Genomic DNA, 25,438 nt, shown 5'->3' with positions numbered 1-25,438 from the left:
TTAGGTCCAAGCTGAAGATGGAAGATATAAAAGAAGTGAACCAGGCACTGAAGGTACTGGCTTGCTAGGAACCACTTCACTGTCAGCTTGCGCTGATGGCCTATGTGCTCCTACGTTTAAGTATCCCAACAGTCAGGTGTGAGGGTGTGTGGCTGAGGCAGTGGTGGTGATGACGTATTTACAGAGAACCAAACGCTGCTCAGAAATGTGCCCCTCGGCTGAGGGCAATGCTGACAGGTGGCAGGGCCAAAGGTGAACCTAAGTCTTCTGACTCCAATTCTTCTGCCATCAGCTTTGAAAATAGGCCTCATGGATATTCTTAAAGGAGGAAGCAGGTGGCAGAGACGAGAGACCTGCGGATATCTTTTAACAGTGAAAAACAGGCTGGCTGGGCGCAGTGGCTCACGCTTGTAATCCCAGCACTTTGGGAGGCTGAGGCAGGCGGATCACCAGGTCAGGAGATAGAGACCACGGTGAAACCCCATCTCTACTAAAAATACAGAAAAGTTAGCCGGGCATGGTGGCAGGCGCCTGTAGTCCCAGCGACTCGGGATGCTGAGGTAGGAGAATGGTGTGAACCTGGGAGGCGGAGCTTGCAGTGAGCCGAGATCACGCCACTGCACTGCAGCCTGGGCGACAGAGCGAGACTCCGTCTCAAAAAAAAAAAAAAAAGAGGCCGGGTGCGGTGGCTCAAGCCTGTAATCCCAGCACTTTGGGAGGCCGAGATGGGCGGATCACGAGGTCAGGAGATTGAGACCATCCTGGCTAACACGGTGAAACCCCGTCTCTACTAAAAAATACAAAAAACTAGCCGGGCAAGGTGGTGGGCGCCTGTAGTCCCAGCTACTCGGGAGGCTGAGGCAGGAGAATGGCGTGAACCCGAGAGGCGGGGCTTGCCGTGAGCTGAGATCCGGCCACTGCACTCCAGCCTGGGCGACAGAGCGAGACTCCGTCTCAAAAAAAAAAAAAAGAAAGAAAGAAAGAAAGAAAGAAAGAAAGAAAAACAGGCCCACCTGTTGAAGTGAGGGCCAGAGGCCAGCCAACCCCACTGCAGTGCCCTGTGCCATTGCTAGGGACCACTCAAGCCAAGCCCAGAGTTGGGCCATGTTTGCACACCCTTGTGGAGAGGGCAGAATGGCACATTCCACTGAAGAGCAGAAGATTGCAGGTGGCCTGGTGCAGGTGCGGGTGCGAGTGCCAGGCTGAGCTGCAGGGCAGAGAGTATGGGAGAGGAGGCAGACATTCAGGGGAATGGTAGCCTGGCCTTCAAGATGGCCTTGCCTGCAGGAGCGTCCACCCTTCGGCCTCAGCTGTGCTATGGCAGCAATGCAAAAGCAGTCCCTTTCCACGCTCTTCCACGTGGTGCAGAGCAGGGACCCTAATGTCTCTGGGCATCTAACTTCCAAGTGCCAGGTCAGGGGCAGCAACTAACAGCAGCCTGGACTTCTAGGTAACATCAGTTTCACAGCATTAGAGGAAGGATAAAAATCATAAAACAGGACTCTAGAGCTGCCAGAGCTCTTTGATGTCAGGATGAATGTCCTGGGCACACACTGACAGCCCCAAGGGTATGTGACTCTAGCTCAGTCATGAGGATCTGTTTGTCAGCAAGAAAATCACATCCAGCAGATGCTAACAGGTCAGAAAAGTACCTCATGCCTTTGACTTCTCTGCAACACTCCAGTCCCTAAGCCTGAATAAATCACAGGTGCTGCTTTTCCCTGAGAAAGCCTTCCCAAGAGCCACCTTTCAAAGCCTCGGCCGCCTCCCCTGTGGAATGGAGTCCATCTGCTCCCCAGGGCTGTTCAAGAATCAGGGTTTTGGCCCTCATGGAGAAGGGCTTCCTTAGGCCTGTGGGACACGGTGCCCACTGTCCATCACCTTCTGTCTCTCCACAGGGATCAGCGTCAGCAAGTGTGCCAGTCTCACTCAGATTTGGCCCTTCTCCCCCACCTGCCAGTTCAGCTAGTCACTTTGGCCAGTGTCTCCGGCAGGGTCTAGGGTTGCAGGCACTAGAAGCTCACTCTGCTTGCTTCAGCCAAAGGGAACTCATTGAAAGTGGGAGTGCACCTGAGTGAGCAGATGCTGGAGACTGCCTTGAGGCCCCAGGGCAGCCTGCAGAGGCCAGGAGGTGGAGCACGGAGCTAGGATGCAGGAATCCTGGCTGCGGCCAGACCAGGAAAGGGCCCCTTGATGACAGTGCTGTGAGGCCACATCTGATGGAGAAAAAACAGTGCCTCACTAGGAAACAGGTGCTATGAGGGACAATGGATGCAGCCAGAACACAGCTATCCACTCATCAGGGGCTTAGACAGAAAGTAGATTCTAGAATGTCCTTTCCTCTTCAGGGCCATGCCTGGCTGAAAGATGATGAAGCGATGCACTGTAGGCAGTGTGAAAAGGAGTTCTCCGTTTCCCGGAGAAATGTATGTGGGGGCTCCACCCACCCTCCCAGTGCCCTGAGTCATTGCCCGCTGAGATTCCCCTTTCTCTGGGTCCAGAAGCCCACATCAGACCAGGCTCACTGCCCTGTGACTGTGCTCACTGGTTGACAGATGGGCAGCCCCGCCTCTCCTGCTTGCCTGTGCAGATGGCTTTCCATCCTGGCAACCTCTTTCTGGGAGGCCTTGGCCAGTCATAGGCCCTTGGTCTCCAGCACATCCTTTCAGTGATTGACAATGAATTTTGGGGAGATGGGGCTCTTGTGTGCAGAGCTGCTCCAGGGGAGTGTCATTGAAAATTCTATGTGGCAGGACCAAAATCTGGCCCAACTTAGGCAAAAACAGAATCTATGGGGAACCTACAGGGCAGCAGGTCACCAAAAATCACCGGTGATCTAGGCAGGGTGCTTGTCCCCGTCTTCTAGTTTCTGGAAACAAGGTCCTAGGCTCACCCTGGGGTCTAGGGTTAACAGGGCCTTATTAATAGTCTCACCAAGACCAGCTGGGTAGGGGAAGAGTTGGATGTAAGCAAAACTGGGAGCTAAAGGAAACACTGCCACCGCCATGTTCTGTCTGTTCCCATCAACAGCCTAGCTCTGGAAAAGAGGAAGCCACAGCCACCCCCGACGCCCCACCCCGAGTTTCAGGCAGTGCCTTGCAGTGAGCTCAGAGCTAGAAACCACGGCCTGAGGCTGCCTGAGATCACGTGTGTCTACAAGGCCTGGCTGTTCCCATCTGTGGAACCACAGAAGCAGAGGCTGCACAGGTGCTCATCTCCGTGTCTTATCAGGCACCTAGGGAACCTGTTTAGAAAGGGGAAGACCCACTCCCACCCCCTGGAATGCAGCAAAGAGAACAAACCAGACTCTTCCCATAGCTGGCTGGCTTAATGATGAAGTACAGCAAAAGTAAACTTTTTGTCTTAAGACCCTTAGGCCGGGCACGGTGGCTAACGCCTGTAATCCCAGCACGGTGGGAGACTGAGGCGGGTGGATCACAAGGTCAGGAGTTCAAGACCAGTATGGCCAAGATGGTGAAACCCCATCTCTACTAAAAAAAATACAAAAACTAATTGGGCATGGTGGTGGACGCCTGTAATCCCAGCTACTTGAGAGGCTGAGGCAGGAGAATCGCTTGAACCCGAGGCAGAGGTTGCAGTGAGCCGAGATTATGCCACTGCACCCCAGCCTGGGCAACAGACTCAAAAAAAAAGCCGGGCGCAGTGGCTCACGCCTGTAATCTCAGCACTTTGGGAGGCCAAGGTGGGCGGATCACAAGGTCAGGAGATCGAGACCATCCTGGCTAACACGGTGAAACCCCGTCTCTACTAAAAATACAAAAGGCACCGGGCGTGATGGCGGGCACCTGTAGTCCCAGCTACTCGGGAGGCTGAGGCAGGAGAATGGTGTGAACCCGGGAGGTGGAGCTTGCAGTGAGCCCAGATCGTGCCACTGCACTCTAGCCTGGGTGACAGAGTGAGACTGTCTCAAATAAAATAAAACAAACCTATTTGCACCCAGCCCTCACCACTCCACAGAAACGTAAGAACCCATTCCAGGCTGGGCACGGTGGCTCATGCCTGTAATCCCAGCACTTTGGGAGGCTGAGACGGGCGGATCACAAGGTCAGGAGATGGAGACCATCCTGGCTAACACGGTGAAACCCCGTCTCTACTAAAAATACAAAAATTAGCCAGGCGTGGTGGCGGGCACCTGTAGTCCCAGCTACTCGGGAGGCCGAGGCAGGAGAATGGCGTGAACCCGGAGGCGGAGCTTGCAGTGAGCCCAGATCGTGCCACTGCACTCCAGCCTGGGCAACAAAGCGAGACTCCGTCTCAAGAAAAAAAAAAAACCCATTCCAAACAAACGACGTACTTCTGGGTTAGGAAGCAGGGAGGGTGTGTGGATGGCTTTTCCCTGGGTGTCCTGTGACTGCCTTCTTCCCGTCCTCTAGCACCACTGCCGCAACTGTGGCCACATCTTCTGCAACACCTGCTCCAGCAACGAGCTGGCCCTGCCCTCCTACCCCAAGCCGGTGCGAGTGTGCGACGGCTGCCACACCCTGCTCCTGCAGCGCTGCTCCTCCACGGCCTCCTGAGCGTCCATCCTCATGAGCACAGCCTCGCGGACAGCGCCAAACCCTGTGGGTCTCCAGGGGCTTGGGAAATGTGTTCTTTCCCAAGAGAATCGAAGGAAAGAATCCAATTTCTCGCCCGGCCACTGGCACTCCAGAGGACAGCGTGCCAGAACCAGCTGCTCTCACCTGGCCATGATTCATTCGGAATTAACTCCTCTGGATGGAAACTTCTGTCGTACTTGGTTACATCACGGCTCTGGTTCAGATATAACTTCATGATTTTGCTACTATCATTTTTCACTTTTCAAAGAATTTAACCTATTTTACAGCAGTTCAGTTCTGCTAGTGAGTTTTCCTCTCCCACCCCATCTTCTAAAAACCTGATTTGTGCACAGCATTTGACACACATGGGGTCTGTCAGTGTGCCTTCTCTGCTTCAGTCAAGAGATCTGCCATTCCATGCCCTGTGACTACCTGTCGTTGGCGCTGCAATAAAATCATTTATTTTTCACTCTGGCACATGCAGAAGCCTGTGTCAACTTCCAAAGAGCCCACCGTACCGTACCGGAGGAGGCCTCAGCACCCCTCGTGCCCGAGCCCAGTGTGAGCAGGAGGCTGCTGGTGCTGCCCTAGAGCCTGCAGGGCTGTGCCTGGTGAGCCAAGGGCAGTTTGCAGGGTCAGCCTGCCATCAACAGGCAGAGGAAGTGACCCCAAGCCTGTCACCAAAGTGCAAGAGTAGCTCACATAATTGGGAGTTTGATAGGTTACAGATAGAGACACCTGTGGAAAGGCACTTGCCAGGCAGCCATTTTTTACATTTCAAATGCAGTGCTAGGACTGGCTTCCAGTCCCTCCCTCAAAGGCTCCCCCTCCAAAGAGCCAATGTTAAGTCCAGACAGCCAGCAGTCAGTCTTCCATCCTTCACCTTCTATACATACACCTTGTCCTCGACCTTCCCTTCCCTTTCCACCAAATCCAGGCCTCAGGATCCCACCCCTCCTCTGGGTTCTTCCCACGAAGCAGGCTCCTCCACGACCTGGTCAGCCCTGGTAGATGCTTGCATGGCACCCTCAACTGAGATTCCTCCTCTGCCACTCACTCCCTCAGACCGCTCTAAAGATGGAAAAGACGGGAGCTTGGGCAAGGCTCAAGGATTCACCCTCCATCCTATACAGCTTAGGACTGTGCAGCCAGACTTCAAGACGAGGTCTGCCCTGCTCCAAAGCATGTCCAAGCAGGTTTCCAACCCTATTAGGGAAGCACATTGGCAGCCCTCCCCTTCCCTCACCTCACCGTAGCAGCTGCATCTCATACAGGGCCAAACTTCCAGAAAAAACTGCCTATCACTCACTACCCCCAACTGGCATATATGACATCTGTGCCTTTTCTTTTTTTTTTTTTTGAGACGGAGTCTTGCTCTGTCGCCCAGGCTGGAGTGCAGTGGTGTGATCTCGGCTCGCTGCAACCTCTGCCTCCTGGGTTCACGCCATTCTCCTGCCTCAGCCTCCCGAGTAGCTGGGATTATAGGCGCCTGCCACCGTTCCTGGTTAGTTTTTCTATTTTTTTTTTTGAGACGGAGTCTCGCTCTCTCGCCCAGGCTGGAGTGCAGTGGCCGGATCTCAGCTCACTGCAAGCTCTGCCCCCTGGGTTTACGGCATTCTCCTGCCTCAGCCTCCGGAGTAGCTGGGACTACAGGCGCCCACCACCTCGCCCGGCTCGTTTTTTGTATTTTTTAGCAGAGACAGGGTTTCACCGTGTTAGCCAGGATGGTCTCGATCTCCTGACCTCGTGATCCGCCCATCTCAGCCTCCCAAAGTGCTGGGATTACAGGCTTGAGCCACCGCGCCCGGCCAGTTTTTCTATTTTTTTAGTAGAGATGGGGTTTCACCATCTTGGCCAGGCTGGTCTTGAACTCCTGACCTCGTGATCCACCCGCCTCGGCCTCCCAGAGTGCTGAGATTACAAGTGTGAGCCACCACACCCAGCCTATGCCTTTTCAATACACCCAGTTTGGACCCCTAACTTGCTGGGCAGCCTTAGGCAAGTCACTTCACTTGAGCCTGAGCTCTCTTCTGCACACACAAAAGCAGAATAATCCATCACTCCCCCTACTTCAAGTCTGTTCTGTTCCGTCCAGCTCAATAAAAACATGCAGGAGGTTCCCACCTCTGTGTCTGACACTTGTTTTTAAGTGAAAATTTATCATACCATTTTCAAAGTTGTCAATATTTGGTCAAGATAACTTCCCTACTCAGAAATTCAAACATATTCCAAGCCCTAACTTTGGAATCTCCAGTCTCTGTTCTGGTGTCATACCACCTTTACCCAGCCTGAGAAATGAAGGATAGATGTTCTAAGACAGCACACTTCCCAAGTCAACTGAGGTAGGAGTGAGTGGTCAGGATTTTGTTTAAAATGCAGATTCCAACTGACAAGGTCAGGAGGTTAAGTCACTGCAAACAAGCTATGGAGCACAAGATTCCAAAGAACTATAATGCTTCTAGACTTTTTTTTTTGAGACAGAAATTTTGCTCGTCACCCAGACTAGAGTACGACGACGTGATCTTGGTTCACTGCAACCTCTGCCTCCCGGGTTCAAGTGATTCTCCCCTGCCTCAGTAGTTGGGATTACAGGTGTGCACCACCACACCCAGCTAATTTTTGTATTTTTTAGTAGAGACAGGGTTTTACCACATTGGCCAGGCTGGTCTCAAACTCCTGACCCCAGGTGACCCGCCCACCTCAGCCAAAGTGCTGAAATTACAGGCATGAGCCACCGTGCCTGGCCTAGACTCACTTCTTAAAAGCCATATGGCTCTGGATTCAGTTTAACCTTACTCCGAGTTCCTAGTTCTAGTCCATTCTCTGACAGGGCAAGCTTTATCCCTAAATGTACCACAGTTAACTAAAGGACCCAGAAGAGGAACCCTCAAGCCTTCTCAATACTGGGCCTCAATACCAAACTCTATTAACACAAGATCTCAAGGGCAGTAACCAGGCTTAGAACACAGCTCAACAACTCTCAACACTGCCTCCCCGCTGAAAACTGTTCTCTAGACCTGCTGAAGACAAAACCAACAATACACATTCCAGACCCTTCCCTCTGCTAGTGTCCAGTCCTAGTAGGGCAAGCAAGGTAGGATCTGCAAAGCCCTCCATGTCTCCTGCATGCACTGCTCCTGTGGGCAGATGGTTAGAAATGACCAATACTAAGCCACCCTGTCCACCCTACCTAGCCCTAACCCAACAACAAACTCAAGAAAAGCTTCAGTGTAGTCATAGGAAAGAGAAAGCTTATCTACTTTGGCTTAAAGGGCACAAGCCTATGTGACAGCCTAGCTGAGACGCTACATTCTAATTTCACTATCAGGGACTTGAATCTAATGGGATGAGAGTAGCTGCCGGGCCCCTAAGCATCTACTGAAGGAACTCTGGGACCGTCCTTTCCAGGACTGCTTTTCTAATACCCAACCTTGTATTGAGTGAACAGACTCTCCCTTAGACACCTAATCTTGTTTTTAATATGAACAGACTCTCCCTTAGCTGAGAAAGCCGGACGGCCTCCATTTGGCTCCTTCATTTACGAGATATCAAGGGTTCCTCACCCACCCGCTTCCTCAAGGACTTAACTTGTGCAAGCTCTCAGCATATCAGAGTGCAATTAACCGATAAGGTGCTGAGGCAAGCAGTTCCCAGCAATTTACTCGGAGATGGTACCATAAAGCCCCGTTTGTCCCATAGGTAATGCCAGAGCCCCCACGCCTATCACCCTGTGATGAATTTAAAGCCCCTGCACCTGGAACTGTTTTCCTGTAACCATTTGTCTTTTCAACTTTTTTGTCTGTTTTTCTTCTGTAAGATTGCTACAGCTAGAATCCCCCTCCCATCTCTAAACAAAGTATCAAAGAAAATCTAGCCCCTTCGGAGAGAATTTCGTGCCTTAGTGGTCTCTCCGGTCGCGGGCTAATAAAGGACTCCTGAATTCATCTCAAAGTGTGGCACTCAGGTACACTTACACTTTAAAGCAGCTTGAATACTTCCTAGCATCATGTTGGAGCTCTGAACTACCAAAATGGGGATATATTTAGAGTTCATTTAAACTAGTCACATTAGCTCTCAATCACTACCTATCACTCTATCTCAGGCAATTTACATGTAATTCTGCTTCCAAGTGGAATTTTTAGGAATGAGCCAAAAATACAAAATTCAAAACCTCAATTTGAAAACTATCCGTGAATGTTGGGCACAGTGGCTCAAGCCTATAATCCCAGCACTTTGGGAGGCCGAGGTGGGCGGATCACGAGGTCAGGAGTTGGAGACCAGCCTGGCCAACATTGTGAAACCCAGTGTCTACTAAAAATACAAAAAAAATTAGCCTGGAGTGATGGCGGGTGCCTGTAACCCCAGCTACTTGGGAGGTTGAGGCAGGAGAATGGCTTCAGCCTGAGGTGAAGATTGCAGGTGAGCGGAGATCACACCACTGCAATCCAGCCTGAGACGACTAAGACTCCGCCTCAAAAAAAAAAAAAACACCCCCCCCCCCCCCCCACCCGTGAGCTAGAAGAAACCCACATACACATCATTACCTCCCTTGCCTCCAGCACCTTCCCAGCCAAGCATGAAGGCCTCATAGACATGCAGGCCATGCAGTCAGGGCACTGGCACCTCCCCCTTTGCTTTGTGCAAGTGCTTAACAAGTTATAGACAAGTTCAGATCAGGTCCTGTGCAGCCAAATGACATACAGCCCTTCCACAAGGGCCCCAAAGACGAGTTTACCTTCAGTTGCACTGGAGGGAAGTCTGAAGACATCTACACAACAGCCTCAACTGCCAAGCCTCTCTGCCACAGCCAGAGATGTGGCCCCAGGCCCCAGGTGGGCACAGAGCACCAAGACTCAGTCCACATGACACTGAAGCACAGACAAGACAGAGTGCAGTTTTTAAAAGGAGGATTTATTTGACAAGTTTCACTTAGCGCTATATACCTAAAAGGAAATCGCACTACAATGGAAGATTTACATCAAGGCCTCAGAATTTCATACAAACACCAAGACCAAAATCCTAAAGTATTGGTATTGCATCTCAACTTTTTCCCATTAACTTAAAAAAAAAAGCTTAAACTTATGTGCCTCACAGGTTACTAAATGAAACTAGAACAAACATGCCAAAATGTTTTACTTTTAATTGTAGGCACAGCTCCTATATTGAGTTTTACAAAAAAATAAACGCATGTCTTTCAACATGCATCCAGTGTTCAATGTAACATGACAAAGGGCAACATTTAACATAATTCAACTGCTTTTACCTAAATACGCTTACTGCTTAAGTATATTCTATAACTAACTTGAGAAAAGCTGGAACTTAAGTTTAACAGTTATAGTTTACTCAGCTTTACTGTTACATCCTAGATAGTAGGATCAAAAATTCAAAACTACTGGGCCTTAAGTCCTCATAACAATCCTGATTTCCACTTAGAGAGTAAGCATAAATCACAAGCTTGTATTGCAGAAACTGTTAAACTGAAGTTTTTTTTTCTTTTAAAAAAAAAAGTTGACCAAGAGTCAGTGATCAGCATAGATCAATTGCATTCCCCATCCACCACTCATACTGGACATACTAGACATCCCTCCCATTCCATTCACGTCCATAGATGCACGGCTTCCACTACTGTAGTAGCTGCTGTTCATTGCTCCTTGGTTACCTGCAAAGAGATCAATTTGACAAGTTAGGAGTAACGTCAGACTACCAGTCAAATAAAATATAGTATTCCAAGAAAAAGTTTAAAAAGTATACAAGTACAAATGGCTACTGTCCAAGTGGTGAGACACATGTTTGGGAAAGGGGAATCCCGACGCTAAACAAGCCTCAATTAACCCCTTTTCTCTGCAGAACCAACTTGCCAGACTCTTGTGCTACCATTTTAACGGATTCTTCAGGATCAACGTGAACAATTAAGTTTAAAGGAAAAGTAGTAGTTTTCAAAATTTGCAAAATTACTTCGTATTTTTAAAGCTAAACAAGACATCTTTTTAAAACATTTACCATAAATGTTCACAATGTGTCCCTCAAATGGCATTTGGGAAAAGGAAACACAGGAGAAGTCTCTTGCTTTTCCTATTCATGGTGGGCAGGAAGTGTGACAACCACGTTGGACTAAAGGCAACTCACTGTGCCCAAATGGCAGCCTCCATGGAGTTAAGTCAGAGTCATTGACTGCTATAGAAAGTATTATTACAACATATCAATATTTGCTATTGAGAATTTAAATTACATTTTTTGAGAAAATATTTACCTATGCAATGTTTGATTGAAAAATCACTGGAGTTTTCCTGTAAAACTTGGTCTGCAAAAGGATTTTGTGGGGTAAGATGATAATACCAAAATCACCATTCTTTAGACCAATTGAAAAAAAATAAATAAAACCAATCCTAGTTAACTGACTAATAAATACGGTCCTGAACCCAACCACCATTCTACTATTCCAAATTCTCCCTCCATCTAAAATTGATGTAATGCTAACCAAAAGACAAAAAACCGAACAACTTTATTTAATGTTTTAATACATGGAGGCAAATATTTTCTGGCTCGACAGTATTCCAAAGTTGCAATGACTAGTTTTTTATTCACAGAACACTTCCCCCTCCCAATGATTGTTTCTGAAAATTAAGCTAGTAAAAAGTTACATTTGGATTGAAAGCATACATGTAATAACCCGATTTCACCAAAAAGGAGTCTGCATCTTCCCAACTAAAGAAATCTGCCTAAAACTTATTCTAAATATATTAAAAAAACAAAAATAGGCTTACCGTATCCACTCATGCTGCTCTGGCCACCACATCCGCCTCCATAATCACCACTCAGCTGCTGGCTGGCTGGGCCACCGTAACTGGACTGGTTTGCTGTTAAGGAAACATTAGAACCTTGTTCCTCATGTAATGTAGTACCTGGTGGTACTGGGCTTGTAATTCTCTATGATTTTCCAGTCTTGATCTTATATTACTACAACCCCTCTACCTCCTTCTGCCTACTGTCTATAACCAGGCTACCCTTCTATCCATCATTTCAGCTAATCAAATATTGATAAACCAAAGTGCTAACGGTATACACTTCAGCAGAACTAAACTCCACATGATTCCATAAGTAGAGACATTTTGTGAAGATCTTACGAAACTGCTTGACTGGATTTAGTGGGGTTTCCTCCTTAATTTGATGTATCAAAGGCATGTCAATACACCTAATTATGCCCACATTTATCTTAATCCTGTTTTGCTATTTTAGATTGAACCTTTATACTCAGAAAATTTAGTTTCACTCTGTAGTCCCCTCCTCCAAGAGTACTTAAATCTGATTTGAATTATCTATCCTAAGGAACTTCCTAATTCACAAGGATTTAAGAAAGACAAATACAAAATTCAAATATCAAGAAATTGCTTTCTTTGCCTAAGTTTGTTATGCTAAACTCATTAAATAAATAGATTAACTTAACTTATAATAGACTTAAACATTTTGGTTTTTAAAGAAACTAACGATATTTACGCAAGCCCATGTTTCCAATCATTTGGCTACCAAAAGCACCACCACTTGCTCCTGCTGTAGAATTCAAGAAGAGTTCTACATATCTGTGTTCTGAAATGAGAAAAAAAGTTTGAAAATGTTTGTTGGTGAAACAAAACAGGATAAGCACTTTTTTTTTTTTTTTTTTTGAGATGGAGTCTCGCTCTGTCGTCCAGGCTGGAGTGCAGTAACCAGATCTCAGCTCACTGCAAGCTCCAGCCCCCCGCCCCCGGGTTCATGCCATTCTCCTGCCTCAGCCTCCCGAGTAGCTGGGACTACAGGCGCCCACCACCTCGCCCGGCTAGTTTTTTGTATTGTTTAGTAGAGACGGGGTTTCACCATGTTAGCCAGGATGATCTCGATATCCTGACCTCGTGATCCGCCCATCTTGGCCTCCCAAAGTGCTGGGATTACAGGCGTGAGCCACCGCGCCCAGCCAGCACTTTTATAAAGTTTTTAAACAAGCAGATCTGTGAACTTCAAATACTTTGGCAAAGAAAATTCTAGCTACTTCTCTTAGGTCATCTACTTTAACTCCAAACTCTAGCCTTTACATATTCATCTATATTGTCAATTAAGGATATATACTTCAAGATGTGCGTATCACAAATCCCTGTTATACTAATTTTTAAAATCCAAACCTGCTTCAACACACTGCTCCCCATCCCCCCAAGAATTAATCTATTACTGGAGAGGAAACTTCTCATATATCCTTATTTTTCTATTTCTCAATTGTAAATGTTAGTCACATAATCACCTGTTAAGAGCCCACAAATGCTCAATCACACTTCCACATATTTGCTTTGTCTTTTGACACAGCTGCCACAGCATCTTCATGAGTTGCAAACTCGACATCTGCTTCACCAGTTACTCTGCCATCAGGACCAATTTCAATGTGTACTCTCTCAGGATTGAGCGGTGAAAAAAACTGCAACACAAGGTATTTCCAAGAGTTAAATCAACTTTCTAATGTTACAAAATAAAACCAAAATTTCTAACGTAGTACTCACTTTATAGAATAAGGCTCAGACTTTTACTGCCATACTGAAATATTGACTTGTGAGTTCATCTTACATTATAAATGTCATTCTCAGGAGCTCTGTAAGGTAATCCATGCATGTCTCATTGTCAGTAGCTCTGTAATGTAATCCACGCATGCGTACAGTGTCCTGTTGTGCTCTGGAAAGTAGAGCCACCATCCCTGTATCTGTGATCAGACATTCCTGAAAAACAGTAATTGAGGTCCAGATGAACTAACAGTGTAAGCATCCTTCAACAGAGAAATTCAATTTTTACCTTACCTCTTCCAAATCTAACCCAAATCCATAGCCATCATTATAGCCATTGTAATCGTCCTAGCCTCCATACCCTGAAAGACAAAGTACAGTCAATCAAATAAAACACCAAGACAAAGGAACACACTACTTGCTGAACCTTGCAAATCCTCACATACCTCCACCATAACCATCACGCCTCACCCTCTCAAAGCCAGCTCTTCTGCCAGTGCTGTTATATCTTCTTCCCCATTTTGAATTTTGCAGTCTGGAAAAAAAAACAACCGTTAATACAGAATTTAAAACCTAAAACCACCTCTGGGTGACACGAATGAAATGTCTATACCATGTCCTCACTACAAATTATGTAACTTGTGAAGCCTACTGTGGGGAAAAGACAGTGAAAGAGACCAAATGAAATCTACAGGCAGGCAGCCCGGGCGGCGCCTTGAGCCTAGTTAGAAGTTGACCCTACAGGCAGACAGCCCGGGCGGCGCCTTGAGCCTAGTTAAAAGTTGACGCCAGACCTAACCGATAATGTTATCTATAGATTTCAGATGTTGTATAGACAAGCAATGTGAAAGTCCCTGTCTTGTTCTTTTTCTGTTCTAATTACTAGTGCTTGCCATATATCTCTCAACTTCCTGAGCCCAGTATAAACACATCCCACCATATATCTCCCTACCATATATCTTTCAATTCAAAGACTACCATATATCTCAACTTTAGAAGGACACCACCTGGAAAATCCCCGATAAGAACACAGCCGTTTGTGAGAGCGCGGGAACCAATACAAAAACTGCTAAATGTATAAACTTAAAATGTTAACCAATTGTAATGCTGTAACCTAGAGAATTCCCTCGTTCCTCTGCAACTTTACAAGTCCTGTTTACATTAGGCTATAAAAGGCAAGCGCACGCATTGTTCAGGGCCCTCCTGTATGTTGTGGAACGGAGGGACCAAGTTCGAACTTGCATTAAAGATCCTTGCCGCTTGGCTTTGACTCTGGACTCTGGTGGTCTTTTTCGGGGAACAAACGGTCTGGGCATAACAACAGATCAGACTATTACTGTGTCTATACAGAAAGAAGTAGACATAAGAGACTCCATTTTGTTCTGTATTTGAGATGCTGTTAATCTGTGACCCCACCCCCAATCCTGTCCTTGCAAGACATGTGCTGTGGTGACTCAAGGTTTAATGGATTTTGGGCTGTGCAGGATGTGCTTTGTTAAACAAGTGCCTGAAGGCAGCTTGCTGGTTAAAAGTAATCCCCATTCTCTTAATCTCACATACCCAGGGACACATACACGGGGAAGGTCACAGGGACCTCTGCCTAGGAAAGCTAGGTATTGTCCAAGGTTTCTCCCTATATGATAGTCTGAAATACGGCCTCGTGGGAAGGGAAAGACCTAATTGTCCCCCAGCCTGACACCCGGGGGACACCCATGAAGGGTCTGTGCTGAGGAGGACTAGTATAAGAGGAAAGAAAGCCTCTGGGCAGTTGAGATAGAGAAAAGCATCTGTCTCCTGCCCATCTCTGGGCAACGGAACATCTCGGTGATTGTGTGTTGTTTACTGAGAAAGGAGAAAACCACCTTGGGGCTGAAGGTGGGACGTGCTATCGGCAATGCTGCTCTTTATGCACTAAAAAGGTTTATGGAGATGTTTGCATATGCCTATCAAGGCACAGCATTTTTCCTTATTCATGTCACAGTAATCTTTATTAATGTCTTACTGCTGACCTTCTCCCTATAATGATCCTATTATCCTGCCACTTCCCTTTTTCTAAGATGGTAAAGATAACGATCAATGAATACTGAGGGAACTCAGAGACAGGTGCTGGCACCGGTCCTCTGTATACTGAGCGCCAGACTCCCTTGGACCCACTTTTTCTTTCTCTATACTTTTGTCTCTGTGTCTTATTTCTTTTCTCAAGTCTCTTGTTCCACCTAACGAGAGAAACATCCACAGGTGTGGAGGGGCAGGCCACCCCTTCAGCCTATATATAATGACCACGATATTACCAACTCCTAGAACTCCAATAAAAAAAAAAACCTCACTCCCAAGGTGATAGTTTCCAACCCATCAACAACATCCAATATTCAAAGCAGTTTCAGAATGAATTCCTCTCAAGTCCTTGCTACTCACGTCTACATCACACATCTTTTATTAATTTCTCGGAACATTATCAAGCCTAGACTTTGTGACTTTACAGCAAACATACTTCGTTGTGAGTTGTTTTGCTCTGGCGCATTTGTCAGTTTTACCTTACCAGCAGCCACATTGCGGTTCCTCATTCAAATCCAAATTACAGGCCCAATACTCACCTCAAAGGGGATCAGTGTTATCAAGCTAAAATGCTCCAAGTTGCAAGGCTGAAGCCAAAAACCCAGTGTTGCCCCCTGCAAGGTGGCTTCCAGTGTACTTGGTTCTTGTTTTACAGGTCGTTTTCCGTTACTGACACTAAATTCACATAGTTAAGTCAATACTACAAACGTCTTGCCAAAAGCTGTCAATTTCATCCAAATAGAATTTTATCTGTCTGATTTCTTTTTTCCAGTCTAATAATGGGAACAAGGTCATTCTGATAGAAAATACTCAGGAAACCTATGTATTGCAAAAAAACTTCCCTGGGCTTTAGTGTCTTCAACTGTATAGTCAGCCAGGTTAAGAACTAAATGAGTAAACACTCTTCAATTACCAAATCTTGATTAGGAAAACTGAAATTAAGACGTGACATTTTAACTTTCCGAAGAATGCTCCTTTTCAAGGAAACATCAAAACTAGAAACAAGATGTTACATTTCAAGACACTGCAAAACATTACTATTATTTGTCTAATTACTCGGCGGTTTTCTCAAGATTGAGGAGGAAATCCCACCTACGCCAATTTATCCTCTCGAAATAAGACAGCGGGCCAGTCGCGGTGGCTCACCCCGTAATCCCAGCATTTTGGGAAACCGAGGTGGGCGAATCACTTGAGGTCAGAAGTTCGAGACCAGCCTTGCCAACATGGTGAAACATCCTCTCTACCAAAAATACAAAAATCAGCCGGGCGTGGTAGTGCGCGCCTCTAGTCCCAGCTACTCGGGAGGCTGAGGCAGAAGAATCGCTTGAACCCAGGAGGCGGAGGTTGCAGTGAGCCGAGATCGCGCCACTGCCCTCCAGCCTGGGTGACAAGAGACTCCAACTCAGAAGAAAAAAAAGACACCCATAAAAGAAAAGCTGGTGTTCACAGGTAAGTAAAGAAAAAGTCTGCCAGATGTGCCGCACTCTCAAAGGCCAGGAGGACGGGCGGGGCTTTCGAAATTTCCATTGCGTAACAGCGGCCGGCCGGGCGCGAGCAACACGCGGTGAGTGCAGTCGCCCGCGCCTCGCCAAAGGGCGCCCCGGCTGCCCGCCCGCCCCGGCCTCGAACTCCCGTGACCTAGTTCTAATTCACCGGAAAAAAACCTCTGGACTTCATCTGCCGAGCAAGACCAGGGCAAGCCCCAGACCTTCACCACGAATCCCCTTTCCACCTTCGGTGTCCAACATCATGGTCTCTTACGCGGTCCGGCGTTGAAACAAAATGCAAGGCAGGGAAGAGGACCAGACCTGAGAGGGCCAATTAAGCTGTCCTCCGCCTCCGAGGTGGCCCCCGGCCCGCACCGCCCCCGCACGGAACAAAAACCGGGCGGATGCACCCACCCCGGCGACTCCAACACCCAACACCTTCTCGTCCAGCGACCGCACCCCCAAAGCTGTCTTGAACAGCAGCTGTCGGCACCCCGGACCTTGGGGGCCCGGCTGAGAGCCAACGTGGAGGAAAAGAAATTGCGGCGGCCGCTTCCGCTCCACCTCCTCCGACTTCTCAAACAGCGGAGGCGGCGCAGCCTGCAGGCTTCAGCAGCGATGCGGAGATTCAGCGAACCACTCACCGCCAGGGCTCTGAATGGCAGCCCGCAACTCGCCAAGATCCCCGTGGCCCTCCCAGAGTTATGAGGACAAACAGTCCCCGCAAAAACAGCACCCACGGGGGTCGCTGGACTGCAAACGCGGACCCTCTGCGACTCTGGCCAGCGGGCGCCTGCGCAACCTAAGTAAGGCCTTTTTGTGCGAGCTCTGCACACGCACAGCCAGCCGCCCGCACCGCCAGGTTGCGTCACAAAGAGCGCTAGCTCAAGCGTAACTTCAAGAGCCACCACCCCCCACCCAACCTCCGGCTGGCGGATTGTTACACGCTTGGGTTTTGGGGTCAGCATCCGCACCCATAAACCCTCCCGGCTTTTTATTGCGGCTGCGCCTTCCCGCGAATATTGAATTTGGGAGTTTCAGCGATTTATAATTGTTTCATGCGCATGCGTCTTCCTTGAAACCGTTCTCAGGCCGGGCGCGGTGGCTCATACCTGTAATCCCAGCACTTTGGGAGGCCAAGCGGGTGGATCACCTGAGGTCAGGAGTTCGAGACCAGCCTGGCCAACCTGGTGAAACCTCGTCTCTACTAAAAATACAAAAATTAGCTGGGCGTGGTGGCGGGCGCCTGTAATCCCAGCTACTCGGGAGGCTGACGCAGGAGAATCACTTGAACACAGGAGGCGGAGGTTGCAGTGAGCCACGATCACACCATTGCACTCCAGCCTGGGCGACACAGCAAGACTCCGTCTCAAAAAAAAAAAAAAAGAAAACGTTCTCTAGCATTACGCGCCAGCGTAGGGGAGGGGAATGGCGGCCGCCTGTTCCCTATGGGGCTGTATAGGAGTCCTGAGCTCTGGGTTGTGATGAGGTGGTCGTCTTTCTATCCCTTGCCCCGGGCTCTTACCGGCTTGCCCCTGGCCCACCTGAAAGGAGAGGCACGGCCCGTTCCCACTCCCCGCGAGCCTGTCTTCCCTTTATCCCCAAACCGGCCGAAGCTGATCAGTCGCAGATTGTCTAGCGTCCTGGAAGCTGCGGGGCTGCGGACGTCCCGCGCCGGAAGCCACCCGGATGGTGCCTGGGGCACGTCCCAGCCATGTGTGCCTCCACTCCCCCTACCTGCCGTTGTCGGGCCTAGGGCCCCGGTCGGCGCGAGGTTCCCGTGCCTGTGTCGCGCCCGCACCCCGCTTTTGACTAACGAACTCGCACCCTGTGTACCCCTTGACCCGCCTCACGGTCGGCGGGTCTTGAATGCCCTGGGGCCCCGGCACCAGGAGGACTCGCGAGCGCGGGCTTTTCCATGGGTGCGCACCGGCCTCTGTGCTCAGTAGGTTACCGATGAATCCTCCCAGGGCGGAACTGGTAATAGTGCGTCCATTCCCCAGGCGTAGACGCTGCATTCAAGGAGGCCCCCGGGTCACCCCATGTGCACACATGCTGCAAGATGAGTAATGTTCGTGGTTTCTAGCAGCACTGCCCAAAACCGAAGATGCCTTAGCCTCCCAGGCCTCCTCATGTCTGATCTGGCTGCCCTCTTCACCCCAGCTCTAGCGGACGCAGACAATAAATTAACAATAAGGTAGAGTTGGACCCTGCGCAGGGCTACCTTAGCTAGTGCAGGCCTGAGTGCCACCCTGGGAAGATGCGGACAAAGCATGTTTCCAACCCCAGTGTCTCGGAGTCCAAATCCAGTTTTGACAGGTTTGAGAAAAGTAGAGAGGATATCAAAGAGAGACAGGAGCCCAGAGCTAAGCAGGGCCTGATCTTCAAAGGCCACTTAGGACTTGGCAAGGGTGTTAACTCCAAGAGAAGGCATTGGCAAGTGATCAGCAGAGGAGTAATAAGCCCTGTGTAAAGGAAAACTCTTGCTAGATGTGAGGGGGATGCAGATGGAGCAGGCAGGGTGAATGACGGTACATGCCATGCCTTCTACTACAAACAGAACTAGAAGCACACATCTGTGGTACTATTTCAGAAGGCACTTTGGCTGAGGTAATCAACAAGAGAGACTCCGGCCAGGTGCAGTGGTTCACACCTGTAATACCAGCACTTCAGAAGGCCGAGGCAGGCAGATCACTTGAGGTCAGGAGTTTAAGACCAGCCTGGCCAACATGGTGAAACCCCATCTCTACTAAAGATACAAAAATTAGCTGGGCATGGTGGCGCACGCCTGTAATCCCAGCTACTCTGGAGGCTGAGGCAGAAGAATTGCCTGAACCCAGGAGGCAGAGGAAGCAGTGAGCTGAGATCACACCACTGCCCTCCAGCCTGGGCAACAGAGAAAGGCTCCCTCTCAAAAAAAAAAAAAATTAGCCAGGCATGGTGACGCATGCCTGTAATCCCAACCACTTGGCGAGACTGAGGCACGAGAATCGCTTAAACCCAGGAGGCAGCAGTTGCAGTCAGCTAAGATCACACCATCGCACTCCAGCCTGGGCAACAAAAGCAAAACTCCGTCTCAAAAAAAAAAAAAAAAAAAGAATAGTAGTGAGGTAGACTAAATTTCATACATGTGTAGCCAATTCTCTTTTATATAAACTGTCCAACTTATCTTAAAAGAAGGTTTTTAATGTTTATTTATTTTTGAGACACTGCCTCACTGTCACCCAGGCTGGAGTGCAGTAGTGCAAACATGGCTCACCGCAGCCTCTACCTCCTGGGCTCAAACAATCCTCCTGCCTCAACCTCCTGAGTAGGTAGGACCACAGGCCACCTTGCTGAGATAATTTTTTTTTTTTTTTTTTTTTTTTTTTTAGCACTGGGATCTCATTTTGTTGCCCAGGCTGGTCTTGACTTCCTGGGCTCAAGTAATCATCCCACCTCAGTCTCCCAGAGAAAGTGCTGGGATTACAGGTGTGAGCCACCATGTCTGGCAATGAAAGAAGGTTTTTTTGTTTGGTTTTATTTTTGAGACAGTCTTACTCCGTCACCCAGGCTGGAGTACAGTGGTGCAATCTTGTCTCACTGCAACCTCTGCCTCCCAGGTTCAAGCAATTCTCGTGCCTCAGCCTACCAAGTAGAGGGATTACAGGTATGCGCCACCATACCTGGCTACTTTTTAAAAATGTTTAGTTGAAATGGGATTTTGCCATGTTGGCCAGGTTGGTCTGGAACTCCTCACCTCAAGTGACTTGCCTGCCTCAGCCTCCCAAAGTACTGAGATGACAGGCGTGAGCCACCACACGCAACCAAAGGTTTTTTTTTTAAATAAAAAGCTCATCATCAGCCCGGGCGTGGTGGCTCACGCCTGTAATTCCAGTATTTTGGGAGGCCGAGGCAGGTGGATCACGAGGTCAGGAGTTCGAGACGAGCCTGAGCAACATGGTGAAACCCCGTCTCTACTAAAAACACAAAAATTACCTGGGCGTGGTGTCACATGCCTGTAATCCCAGCTACTCAGGAGGCTGAGGCAGGAGAATCGCTCCAACCTCGGAGGTGGAAGTTGCAGTGAGCGGAGATTGCGTTACTTTACTCCAGCCTGGGCAACAGAGCGAGACTCTGTCTTAAAAAAAAAAAACAAAAAGAGTTCATCATCTTGCCTCAGTGGTCTTTATGTCTTGGTATACTTCTTTTTTTTTGGTTTTTTTTTTTTTTTTTTTTGAGACGGAGTCTCGCTCTCGCCCGGGCTGGAGTGCAGTGGCCGGATCTCAGCTCACTGCAAGCTCTGCCTCCCGGGTTTACGCCATTCTCCTGCCTCAGCCTCCGGAGTAGCTGGGACTACAGGCGCCCGCCACCTCGCCCGGCTAGTTTTTTTGTATTTTTTAGTAGAGACGGGGTTTCACCGTGTTAGCCAGGATGGTCTCGATCTCCTGACCTCGTGATCCGCCCGTCTCGGCCTCCCAAAGTGCTGGGATTACAGGCTTGAGCCACCGCGCCCGGCCTTTTTTTTTTTTTTTTGAGACGGAGTCTTGCTCTGTCGCCCGAGCTGGAGTGCAGTGGTGCGATCTCCACTCACTGCAAGCTCCGCCTCCTGGGTTCACACCATTCTCCTGCCTCAGCCTCCCAAGTAACTGGGACTACAGTCACCTGCCACCACGCCTGGCTAATTTTTTGTGTTTTTTTAGTAGAGATGAGGTTTGCCCGTGTTTGCCACGATGGTCTGGATCTCCTGACCTCGTGATCCACCCGCCTCGGCCTCCCAAAGTGCTGGGATTACAGGCGTGAGGCCCGGCCATGTCTTGGTATACTTCTTATAGTTTACAGAGCTCTTTATTAAGGCTGTTAGCCCTTAGGATAGTTGCCCCAAACATTCTTCTCAGTTTGCTTACCTTTTAATTATTTTTGTGGTTTTGTGGTGGTATTTTTTGTTTGTTTTACAGACAATGTCTTGTTCTGTGCAGTGACCCAGTCATAGCTCACTGCAGCCTTGAGCTCCTGGGCTCAAGCCATCCTCCAACCTCGGCTTTCTGAGTAGCTGGGACTAAAGGCACTTTCAACCAGGCCTGACTAATTTTTTTATTTTTTTGTAGTAATGGGAGTCTCACTATGTTGCCCAGGCTAGTCTTGAATTCCTGGCATCAAGCAATTCTCCCACCTTGGCCTCTCAAAGCACTAGGAATATTCTATGTGTGAGCCATGATGCTCGCCCTGTTATTAATGATTGCTTTTTTTTTTTTTTTTTTGAGACAGGGTCTCACTTTGTTGCTCAGGTTGGAGTGCCGCTATGTGATCTCAGCTCACTGCAACCTCCACCTCCCAGGTTCAAGCAATTCTTGTGCCTCAACCTCCCAAATTGCTGGGATACGCCAGGCGCAGTGGCTCACACTTGTAATCCCAGCACTTTGGGAGACCAAGGTGGGTGGATCACTTGATGTCAGAAGTTTGAGATAGCTTGACCAACATAGTGAAACCCTGTTTCTACTAAAAATACAAAAATTAGCCAGATGTGGTGGCGGGCGCCCGTAATCCCAGCTACTTGGGAGGCTGAAGCAGGAGAATCACTTGAACCCAGGAGGTAGAGGTTGCAGTAAGCAGAGATCCTGCCACTGTACTGCAGCCTGGGCAACAGAGGGAGACTCCATCTCAAAAAAAAAAAAAAGAAAAGAAAAGAAAAAATACCAAATAGCTGGGATTACAGGCATGCACCATCACACCCGGCTAATTTTTGTATTTTTAGTAGAGATGGAGTTTCATCATGTTGGCCAGGCTGGTCTGGAACTCTGGACCTGAAGTGATCCACCCACCTCAGCCTCCCAAAGTGCTGGGATTACAGGTGTGAGCCACTACACCCGGCCTATGATTGCTTTTTAATATTTAGACATATAGAAGTTTAAATTTCTTGATGTCAAAGCCATGGATATGTTCCTTTGAGGTTTGTCTTTAAGCTTAGAAAGCCCTTTCCCTCCAGAGATTAAGCACATATTTGTTATCTTTGGTATCATTTGTAAGACACATGTTGTACAGTTTAGCCTCAATAAGATAGGAATATGTTTTATTTATTTTTTCTGCTTTTTTTTTTTTGAGATGGAGTCTTGCTCTGTCACCCAGGCTGGAGTGTAATGGCATGATCTCAGCTCACTGCAACGTCCACCTCCCGAATTCAAGTGATTCTCCTACCTCAAACTCCAGAGTATCTTGGATTACAGGCACTTGCCACCACGCCCAGCTAATTTTTGTGTTTTTAGTAGAGATGGGATTTCGCCATGGTGACCTCAGGTGATCCACCCGCCTCAGCCTCCCAAATTGCTAGGATTACAAGCATGAGCCCCCGCGCCTGGCCAGATATGTTTTAAAACCAATGATATTGGCCAGGCGCGGGGGCTCACGCCTGTAATCCCGGCACTTTGGGAGGCCGAGACGGGCAGATCACAAGGTCAGGAGCTGGAGACCATCCTGGCTAACATGGTGAAACCTCATTTCTACTAAAAATACAAAAAAATTAGCCGTGCGCGGTGGCGGGCACCTGTAGTCCCAGCTATTCGGGAGGCTGAGGCAGGAGAATGATGTGAACCCAGGAGGTGGAGCTTGCAGTGAGCGGAGATCGCGCCACTGCACTCCAGCCTCCGCGACAGAGCAAGACTCCGTCTCAAACAACAACAAAAAAACAAAAAAACAATGATATCAGATGGGCGTCATGGGTCACCCTGTAATCCTAGCTCTTTGGGAGAGCATGGTGGGCTGATCACCTGAGGTCAAGAGTACCAGACGCACCTGGCCAACATGGTGAAACCTCGTCTCTACTAAATTATCACTTCTCATCCTTTTGGCAAAGATCAAGTGTAGTAAAAAAGAGAAATTAACCAGGTGTGGTGGCACACGCCTGTAATCCCAGCTACACAGGACTCTGAAGTGGGAGGATGGCTTGAACCCCAGAGGCAGAGGTTGCAGTGAGCCAAGATCACACCACTGCACTCCAGCCTAGGTGACAGAGCGAGACTCTGCCTCAAAGAAAAGAAAAGAAATGCAATCATAAATAACACGACTGGGCATGGTGGCTCACATGTGTAATGCTAGCACTTTGGGGGCCCGAGGCAGGCAGATTGCTTGAGTTGAGGAGTTTGAAGCAAGCCTGGGCAACATGGCCAAAATCCAACTCTACAAAAAATACAAAAATTAGCCAGGCACAGTAACAAAGTGAGACCCTGTTTCAAAATAATAATAATAATAATAATAATAATAATACTATGTCACCCAGGCTGGAGTGCAGTGGCATGATCTTGGCTCACTGCAACCTCCCCCACCCAGACTCAGGTGATCCTCCTGCCTCAGCCTCCCAACAAGTAGCTGGGACTATAGGCACATGCCATCACACCAGGCTAATCTTTGTATTTTTAGTAGAGACAGGTTGGCCAGGCTGGTCTGGAACTCCTGAACTCAGGTGATCTGACTGCCCTGGCCTCCCAAAGTGCTGGGATTACAGGCATAGAGCCACCATGCCAGGCCAGAATTTGTTCGTAGTAGTACAGAAAATAATGGTGAGACTTAAAATTGATGATATTTTAAGATTTGATGGAAACTGTTATACTCCAATTATTTTGTGTGATGACATGTTACAGCCATTAAAATGATATTTTCATGGATTTCTTAATAATGTGAAGTAGGCTGGGTGCAGTGTCTTACACTTGTAATCCCAGCACTTCAGGAGGCCGAGGTGGGTGAATCAGCTGCTGTCAGGAGTTCAAAACCAGCCGACCAACATAGTGAAACCCCATCTCTACTAAAAATACAAAAATCAGTCAGGCGTGCTGGCGGGTGCCTGTAAACCCAGCTACTTGGGAGGCTGAGGCAAGAGAATCACTTGAACCTGGGAGGTGGAGGTTGCAGTGAGCCAAGATTGTGCTGCTGCACTCCAGCCTGGGCAGCAGAGCGAGACTCCATCTCAAAAAAAAAAAAAAAAGACCTGGCCAACATGGTGAAACCCTGTGTCTACTAAAATACAAAAATTGGCCAGGCGTGGTGGTGGGTGCCTGTAATCCCAGCTACTCGGGAGGCTGAGGCAGTAGAATCGCTGGAACCTGGGAGGGAGAGGTTGCAGTGAGCCAACATGCCATTGCACTCCAACCTGGGTGACAGAGCCAGACTCCATCTCAAAAAAAATAAATAAAATGCTTTCTGGTATTTCAGCTAATTCCCAAAACAACGCAATGGGAGATGAGTACTATTATTTGCCCCACTTTACGAATTTTACAGAGAGAGGTCAGAGTAATTAATTTGCTCCAGGTAGGTTCACAGCTGCCAAACACTGCCATGATTGACCCCCTAGTCGGCTAGGATCCCCAAACCACCGCTCACCAAACAGCCCTCAAGAAACAGAACTCTGGGCCAGGTGTGGTGACTCATGCCTGTAATTCCAGCACTTTGGGAGGCCGAGGCAGGTGGATCACCTGGGGTCAGGAGTTCACGACCAGCTTGAGCAACATAGAGAAACCCTGCCTCTACTAAAAATACAAAACATTAGCTGGGCGTGGTGGTGGGCTGAGGCAGGAGGCTGAGGCATGAACCTGGGAGGCAGAGCTTGCAGTGAGCCCAGATTGTGCCACTGCACTCCAGCCTGGGCGACAGAGCAAGACTCCATCTCAAGAAAAAAAAAAAAAAGGCCGGGCGCGGTGGCTCAAGCCTGTAATCCCAGCACTTTGGGAGGCCGAGACGGGCGGATCACGAGGTCAGGAGATTGAGACCATCCTGGCTAACACAGTGAAACCCCGTCTCTACTAAAAAATACAAAAATCTAGCCGGGCGAGGTGGCGGGCGCCTGTAGTCC

Source organism: Trachypithecus francoisi, unplaced genomic scaffold (assembly GCF_009764315.1).
Source record: "Trachypithecus francoisi isolate TF-2019V2 unplaced genomic scaffold, Tfra_2.0 Lachesis_group9, whole genome shotgun sequence".
Lineage (NCBI taxonomy): Eukaryota > Metazoa > Chordata > Mammalia > Primates > Cercopithecidae > Trachypithecus > Trachypithecus francoisi.
The sequence above is the reverse complement of the archived record's forward strand: the minus strand, read 5'-3'. Positions refer to the sequence as shown.